Below are 8659 nucleotides of genomic sequence, written 5' to 3'. Positions count from 1 at the left end.
AATTCTTCAGCTCCTAGCTTCCTTTATAGTCCAACTCTCACATCCATATATGACCACTGGAAAAACCATAGCTTTGACTAGATGGACCTTTGTTGGCAAAGTAATGTCTCTGCTTTTTAATATGCTGTCTAGGTTGGTCGTAACTTTTCTTCCAAGGAGGAAGCATCTTTTAATTTCATGGCTGCAGTCACCATCTGCAGTGATTTTGAAGCGCCCGCAAAATAAAGTCTGTCACTGTTTCCATTGTTTCCCCATCTATTTGCCATGAAGTGATGGGACCAGATGCCATGATCTTAGCTTTCTGAATGTTGAGTTCAGAAATGTTCCCTGTCACCCCTGCCCAGTAAGCCCATCTGGTCCATTTATTTGGTTACATCCAAGTGCCCTCACGGAGAAGGCAATGGCACTCCACTCCAGTACTCTTGCCTGGAAAATCCCATGGATGGAGGAGCCTGGTAGGCTTCGGTCCATGGGGTCGCTGAGGGTTGGACACGACTGAGCGACTTCACTTTCACTTTTCACTCTCATGCATTGGAGAAGGAAATGGCAACCCACTCCAGTGTTCTTGCCTAGAGAATCCCAGGGACGGGGGAGCCTGGTGGGCTGCCGTCTATGGGGTCACACAGAGTCGGACACGACTGAAGTGACTTAGCAATAGCAAGTGCCCTCGAGCTCAAGTCCATTTCCATCCTGTTGATCTCCCTGCATTCTCCTGTCTACTCAGTGTTGACATTTAGACGTGAGATGGGCATCACAAACCACCGCCAAAGAACAACTGATTTTCGTCCGTCCGCGCCCCCCACCCCACCCCGCTCAGAAACGCGTTCGGAGGCGCCCTGCTGTCGGACGCTGGAGCTCAGAGATGTTCGAAGGCCCTGGAGGCGCTCGTAGGTATTGGAAGCACCCGGAGGCTCTCGGAGGCGCTCGGAGGTATTCGGGAAGCACCCAGAGGCGCTCGGACACTTTCGGAGCTTTCGGAGGCGACAGACTCTTGGCCACGCCCCCGCCACGCCCTCACGCTCACGCGGTGAGTTCTGGACAATGTAGTTCCAGCCCTTTGATCTCCCTTTCCCTGAGGACGCTGCAGGCAGTGTCAGAACTACGACTCCCAGGGGCCTCTGCGGCTTGGTGGCTCCTCCCCCCGCTGCCTGGAGCTCCAACAGGAGCCCAACGAACCCAACGGCGCCCGGGGGTCTCGCGCGGTCGGTTAAGCGGCTCTGCGATCAGTAGAGGCCGGGCTGCAGTCCCTTACGCATCCTCGGGACCAGGAAAGGGAGCGATGAAGGCGCCGGCGCCCAGCCGCTCTGGCCTTCCGCCCGCGGCTCCAGCTCAGGGCCCCTGACCACTTCGGGCCACCTGGAGACCTGGCCGTCGGGAGTATTAAAAGCGCCCCGGCCTCTCGGGAAGTGCGACCAAAGCCGACAGCGACTGGTGTCGAGGAAGAAGGGGGTCGTTTCAGGCTGTGACATGGAAGCAGTTTTCTCGAGGAGGAAAGACGAGTTTTACAGACCGTTTGGTGACCGCGCCTCAGCTCTGCCCAGCGTTCACTCTACAATTGCAGTGAGCACCTGTTATGTGCAGCGATCACAGAGATGAGACCGACCAGAGCCTTACTGTCGAGGAACTGGACAAACAAGAACCCACAGAGGCCCCAGGCTGCTAAAATACATCCCAGAGGTCGACAATCCAGGAGGTGCTTAGCAAAGGACAAGCCAGAGACACGCGGAGCTCATCAGGTAATTAAAGACAGTTCCTGGGCTTAAGTGGGTCTGAAAGGAGGAGGGATAAGATTTTAAAACGGATGACCCAGAGCCTTTTAGCTCCTCTTGGGAGCTCCCAGGCTGTTTTGCTTTTCCATCCCGGTATAAAAAGTTGACCCCCGCCCCGCCCAAAGATGGTAACTCTGGCCGTATCTGTTCTGCTCCTAGTTGCTGTCATTCTACCCCTCCATTGTCGACAGATGACACTCAGGCACCATCTTCCTCTCCCCTCCAGATCCCACCCCAGCTTAATCTGGGGAAATTGTGTATGTCTCTTAGACATCTCAGTCAATGGCCAGCCCATGGTCTCTGTCACCCCGACAGCTCCATCCCAGGAAACTTGTTCAGACTTAATCGGGTCTCTCCTAGTTAACTGTCTGCCTGTTTCTTCCTTCACAGGTTTCTTGAGAATAGTCTCCATTCTTAAACTTTTTTCATTTCCTCACCTGCTTGCCCCTAACAAAATTTCACCATTTTCCGTTTCCCACCATTCTACTGGAAGCTTCTGGCAGTCTCTGGTGAAGTCCTAAATGTTAGAGCATCCAACACTATCAAGAATGGCATTCTTAAGACACTGTTCTCTGTCCAGTTTTCTTGCTTCCTCTTCCCCCATTCCTTCTCAAGTTGTACAGCCCACCCTGTACATCTTGCTGCAGCCCACATCTTCCTTGGACTTACTGCTCTGTGGTCTCCCTGGCTTCTCCCAGTCCTCTCTGGAGCTCCGGTCATGTGGGGTCACAGAGACAGACACGACTGAGCACAGCGCACAGCATTCTAGTGGCTAAAGTTTCTTCTCAAGTTTACACTGTAATGAGGGAGACAGACAAGAAATACATGCTCTGGCAGATGGTATGTTCGTGCCAAGAAAAATTATAAATCAGGTCGTGGGGACAGGGCGTTATGGTGTGGAAGCAGGGTGCAGATTTCAGTAAGTTGATTATAGAGGACAACTCTCTCTGTAGGTTGTGTTTTGAGCGGAGAATGGATGATGTTCATGGATGGGGACAAAAGCCAGTGGCTGTCCTGGGAAGGAGTGGGTTAGGGTTCAGATGGCCTTAACAATAGCACTGGCTTTGCTTTGCGCATGAAGTGCGACTGTGGAAGCAAAGAAAGAAAGTGAAGTTCCTCAGTCATGTCTGACTCTTTGTGACCCCATGGACTGTAACCTCCCAGCCTCCTCCGTCCATGGGATTTTCCAGGCAAGAGTACTGGAGTGGGTTGCCATTTCCTTCTCCAGGGTATCTTCCCAACCCAGGGATCCAACCCGAGTCTCCCGCATTGCAGGCAGATGCTTTACCGTCTGAGCCACCAGGAAGCCCTGGTGGGAGTAAAGCCCTTCCAAATCCCCTTTCTGTACCCACTCACCCCTCTGCCCCTCCCACTGTTTTGCCTCCTTCATTCTTTCTTTTCCTGCCTCTTCTGTCATCCTCTTCCCTCTTGTCCTCCCCATTCTTTGGACTCTCCCAGCCTCTCCTCTGCTCTGGCCTCTCCTGTAGCCTTCCTTCTCATCCCAGCATGGGGTGGGCTTGACTGGGGGCGGCCATGCGCCTCCAGTCCACGTGACGCCCCCTCCCTGCCCCTCCGCTGTAGGCTCTGAGCGCCTGGCTTCCCAGGAAGGTGTCCAGGCTGCCACAGTCCCCCTGCCTAGAGGGCTTCGGGGGCACCGAGGACACGTGCCGACTGTACCAGGTGAGCCCCGGGGAGGCAGGAGGAGAGCCGCAGGAGGCACAGTGGTCCGCACCCCGTTTCTTCCCCGCTGCGCACAGACCGGCCTGCTGGTCCTGACTCGGATGGGTAAGCAGGGGCCGCCCCGTGGACACCGCTGAGGGGCAGGGGAGCCCCTAGTGCAGGAGCACAGGGTCTGCCGGTTATGCTTGGCCCAGGTCAGGAGGGAGAGGCACCCTTCTCATGCGAGCTGGCACGTGGGCACAGATGGCCCCTCACCGCTGCAGGTGGGCCGCGAGCCCAGAAACCCCGGTGGAGCCCAGCTCTGCGCATTTCCCCGCAGACTTTCCTGTGGACCCGGTCTGTAGCCAGGCCTCCCCACCAGGCCCCTCTGCAGGCCGAGGAGGGTCCGGGGTGGAGGAGCAGGAGGCACCCCTGCTTTGGAGAAGCTGAGAACAAGTCTCAGGGGGCAGCCTGCACCCTGTAAGCAGGAGGAGGGCAGACGATTGTACCATGTGCGGGGGAGTGGGGCCTTGCCCTTAAGGAAAATGTGATTTTAGAGGAGCAGACAGTTCCTGAGCATTCGTGTCTGAGGAACAAAGGCCATGGGAGAAGAACAGGAGAGCTGGGGGTTTGAGAAAAGGTGTGGTGGCCTCTGACAGCAGGCTCCTGAAGGAAGGCTTCCTGGAGGAGGTGGCCTGGGAGCCCTGCAGGACGGGTGGAGGAGGACTTTCCTGTGGGAATCTAGTCCCCATGGCTGGAGAACCAGGAGGGTCCGAGGAGGGGGGCTGGAATAGAGCACAAGGGCCCATCCCGTTGAGGGCTAGGCTTGGGGGCGCCCTCCTGGAGCCTCCTCAACTCCCTCCAGCCTCCTGTCGGCCTCCCTGCATCACCTCTCCTCCTCCAACAGCTTCCCGGACCAGCTCCCTGGCAGTTGGAAGGCTGGGCAGACTCCCACGCGGTCCAGTCCCCACGCGCCCCCTGCCTTCCCTGGGCCCTAGAGCAGGGAGCTCACAGCGCAGAGGATGAGACGGCGGTCTGTTGTCCCAGCGCGTGGCAGGGCCACGCAGCTCTGTTATCTCAGTTTCTGGGGGTCGGGGATCCAGCCAAGACCGGCAGGGGCTTCTGCCTTGAGGTCTTGCGAGGCTGTACCCGGGTGTCGGCGGGGACTGTGGCCCGTGCACAGGCTCCACCTGGAGGGTCCAGGCTCACTCACGTTGGCGGGATTCGGCTCCTCACGAGCTACTAGGGGAACGTCATCCTTTTCTCCATGTTGCCGGAGGGCTCAATCCGTTGGCCACGTGGGCCTCTTCAGAGCGCACCTCCCCGGGGGGACAGGCCCCCCGTGACCCCCATCTGCAATGGCAGCTTGTCCCTCTGTGCTGTTAGGTTCTGCTCACCCTGGGGGGCCTCGCAGGGTGCTCATCCAGTGGGGGCCCCTGGGGGCCAAACCCCCGCCCCACTCTGCGCTCTTCCTACCATCCCCCAGGCCTGGGTCTCCAGAGACGGTCATACTGTGTCCAGTGTGACAATTGTGTGTTTTTCTCTCGTTTTAGAAACTGTAGCCTGGGCTGTCGCACCCTGAGATAGATGTACCCAGAGAGTTGTAGGGTGCGCTGTGGACACTGTTCTGTCCATGCCGCCCCTGCGTCAGCCCTCCCCGGGCCTCTGCTTACTAGGTTTTCCCGCCTCCTCCGGGAGACAGAGCCACTTTCCTTAAGCTCAGGAGCTGTTTGCATTTTTATCAGAGCAGGATCAGGCCCCCAGTCTCCGCGGAGTGGAGGAGCAACAGGGGAAATCCGAGAAGGAAGCATAGGGGCCCACACAAGCCACACAGTCAAGGCTTGAACCACAGCTAAATCTCGGTGTTGGTGAGAGCCTGGGAAGAGCCTCCGCCAAGGCCTGGGCGCCCCGGGTGCCCCAGGAGGCCGAGCCAGAGGGGCTGGGTGAGGCAGGGCAGCCCCAGCCGCATGGTGTCCCGAAGCTGCATGGTGTCCCTGTCTGGTGTCCCCTGCCCAGGGCCTGCCAGGAGCTGGCACCTCATGCTGTTTTTCTGTTTGTGGGCTGTGTAAGTTAAAAAGGACTGGCTCTTTCTTTACCGGCAAACCTGCCAACATTGACTGCCCTGGCTTGACAAGATGGAAGGAAGGGGGGAGGGAAGGCGGGAAGAAGGGCCCCAGGCCCCGCCCCTCGGCCAGCCCTGGGCCAGCCCTGGGTCCTGCTTTCTGGTCCTGCTTATCCTCCCGGGCTCCATCCAGCCCCTTGGCATTTGACCACTCCACTCTGGGGACACTGTGCCCCAGCACTGACCCCTGGAGACACTCGGGCAAGGGGAGCCAGGCTCAGTCCCGGACCGGAGCAGCCCTCAGGTGGGCCAGCACTGGGAGCAAAAAGGAGAGGACTCAGCCCCTTTTTCCTCGACACGTTATGGAAATTTGCAAGCACAAAGTGGAAGGGATTTTTCACTACACACCTGCACGCCCACTGCCGATGATCCCACTCACGTTTTACTAGACTGTTATATCTAGGCAACCATCTTTTAATTCATTTTATTTTTGATGCATTCAAAATCAATTTTAGCCTCAAATGTGCTTGCCCCTACATACTTAAGCATGTACATTAACTAGAGTTCATTAGTGATAGTCTTTTAATATAAAACAATGAAATGCCCGGCTTGTAAGTGAACATTCACTCTTTTGACAAGTGTATGCATTCTTGTAACTCAGACCCTTATCGAGATACTGAGTATTCCCATTACCCCAGACTGGTTGACCCCCAGTCCACTCAGAGGCAACCACTCTGTGACCTCCTTGTGATACTGGCACAAAGGTACTAAGTGAAGTCTCTCGGCCTGCTCGCCTCTTTGTGATCCCGTGGACTGTAGCCCACCAGTCTCCTCGTCCATGGAATTTTCCAGGCGAGAGTACTGGAGTGGGTTGCCATTTTCTTCTCCAGGGGATCTTCCCAACCCAGGGATTGAACTCAGGTCTTCCCCATTGCACGCAGATGGTTTACCATCTGAGCTACCACAGATTTAATACTGGAGCCTAAAGCAAAAGGGAATTATTTTTAATGGCTAATATTTTTTTTTCCCAGAACACCGAAGTAGTTAACAACCTGTTGAAAAATGAAAAGTAGATATATCAAAATAGTTTATTTATACAAAAACCAACCAATAATCTTGCTTTCCTGGTTTTAGTGGAAATGAACTCATCAATATTTCCGAAGTCTACTACTTACCTTGTTTTGAAAGGAGAGAATTGCCATGCTAATTTCTTTTGATGAAGTGATCTTAATTTTTCATTTACTGCAGCTTACTGAAGTGTCTTATAGGATGACATGGTGACTGGGAATGCTAACAACCTTCTCAAGGCCATGTTCAAATTGGAAAGTATTGCACTAAACAAATTTGTGAATCAGCCTTAGAAGATGCAAACACTATTTAATAACTGATGCTGCATGCTGCTTAAAACTATATCAGATGGATATATAGGATTTAGGATATTTGAGTCAAGTAAGTGACTGCTTTGTGTAAGAGTTATCCGTAGAAAACTTTTCTCCATTTAAAAATTCAAAATGTAAGACACTTTTTCATATAATCATTTACAATGTGAAAATTAAGGCATCTATAGTTTCTTTAATTTCTATTTGATATGCAGTTTTATAATAATTGACACTCATCTAGTGATTCATTTCCAATTTTTATACTTTAATTTTAAAATTCAAGTGCAGCATTGGTAAGATAGTGGTGAGCATAGCTGCCTTTCATAAAGTTCAAACAGTAGCCCATATCTTTTGCTAAGATTTCACATTAATCAAACATTGAAAGTTTCTGTTATTTCTAAGCAAAGGTAAAGGCCTTCTGCTAAGAGTACAACAATGTATAGTCTTTTTTTTTAATTGTATAAACATTAACTTTTACACTGGTTTATAATAACATCCTATACAGATTGTATAAAATAATGCATTTGTGCCAAGATGCTTTTGATGTATGCTTTTCATTTAATATATATTTCAGTATAAGTGCCTTTGTATATGAAATACCTTGTTTACATTTAATCTTGATCCTCACGGGATATCTGGATGTGTTTTTAATGTAGATTTTAGAACAGACATAAGAATATCCCATCTGTGCATCCATTTTTAAAACTTCACACACAAAATATACATGTATATTATATGTGTCCATATACATATATATTAATGCTAAAAATGGTTAACATTCGATCTCCCAGGGCAGCATTTACGCATATTTTTATGAGCTGAGGAAGCACAAATTTGGCATAATCATATTTGGGGGCAAAATGTCTTATAAACTCTTGTATAACATGCTATATTTTCTCCATTAGACTATACCTGGCCAAAGGCATTTTAAATTTTATTTCCAACCTCTAATTTCATAAGCTAGACTTAGAAAGTTTCATCTTTCATTTCAATGAAGTCAGTACAACTTACTTTATTGTTATGACATTGTTCTTCATGTGAGCAGATCTCGTGGTCAGACATGCTTGTTCACGATGGGCTACATCTTGTGTACAAGCAAAAAATAAAAAGTACTTGCTCCATTATTGACAGTATTTCAGAACTCATGTGATTTGCTTGTAACATGGTATACTTGTTTTGAATTTTATTAGACCAGGCACATGGATTTCCAACAATTTCCTGTGATTCTCTTAAGATTTAAATTGTTTTCTTCAAAGTGTAACATCTAAAACCACTCAATATATTGTGATTTTTGTTTCTTTGATTTTGTCATCTTCTGCAAAACATCATCTATTAAACTGTCAGTTTGAATATTTTTCAGAAACACTTCCCATTTTAGACAGCATCACAATGAGACATCAAATTTTCAAGGTCACAGCTTCTGTCTAAATTTTTCTAATATTTGAAACCTTTTTCATGGTTACAAAAATTTGATTCTGTTGTATGATTGTGGGGAAACATGCACAAAAAATAAAGACACTTGTGAATAAATGAACCAGTCACAGTGAATTTATTTTCCATTATAATAGTAAAAAAAGAAATTTGGAAGAATCTTTGGCCATCATGTGAAATAGCTTCTTTAAAATAGCTTCTCTAAAATATACCCTTTTCCTTTGTTGGATCGGTGTTGTATTAAAATCATTTTTATTATCACAAAGTAGCAACCATAATATAAAACTGTTAAAAATGTATTTCAAAATGGCATCTTCTTTCTTTTGCTCACACTCACTGAAATTTCTAATATTTCTCTT

General features: G+C 50.0%; 1 long non-coding RNA gene across 1 annotated transcript; it reads left to right on the top strand.

The window, feature by feature from the left end:
• Positions 1 to 1155: 1155 nt before the first annotated feature.
• On the top strand, positions 1156 to 8403 carry LOC105004441. The gene is made up of 3 exons (XR_827218.1): positions 1156 to 1736; positions 3351 to 3554; positions 4336 to 8403. It is a non-coding gene; the product is annotated as an uncharacterized LOC105004441 (long non-coding RNA).
• Positions 8404 to 8659: the final 256 nt, after the last annotated feature.

Source organism: Bison bison, unplaced genomic scaffold, assembly GCF_000754665.1.
Source record: "Bison bison bison isolate TAMUID 2011002044 unplaced genomic scaffold, Bison_UMD1.0 scf7180017864475, whole genome shotgun sequence".
Lineage (NCBI taxonomy): Eukaryota > Metazoa > Chordata > Mammalia > Artiodactyla > Bovidae > Bison > Bison bison.
This window is presented reverse-complemented; position numbering and strand designations above follow the sequence as displayed.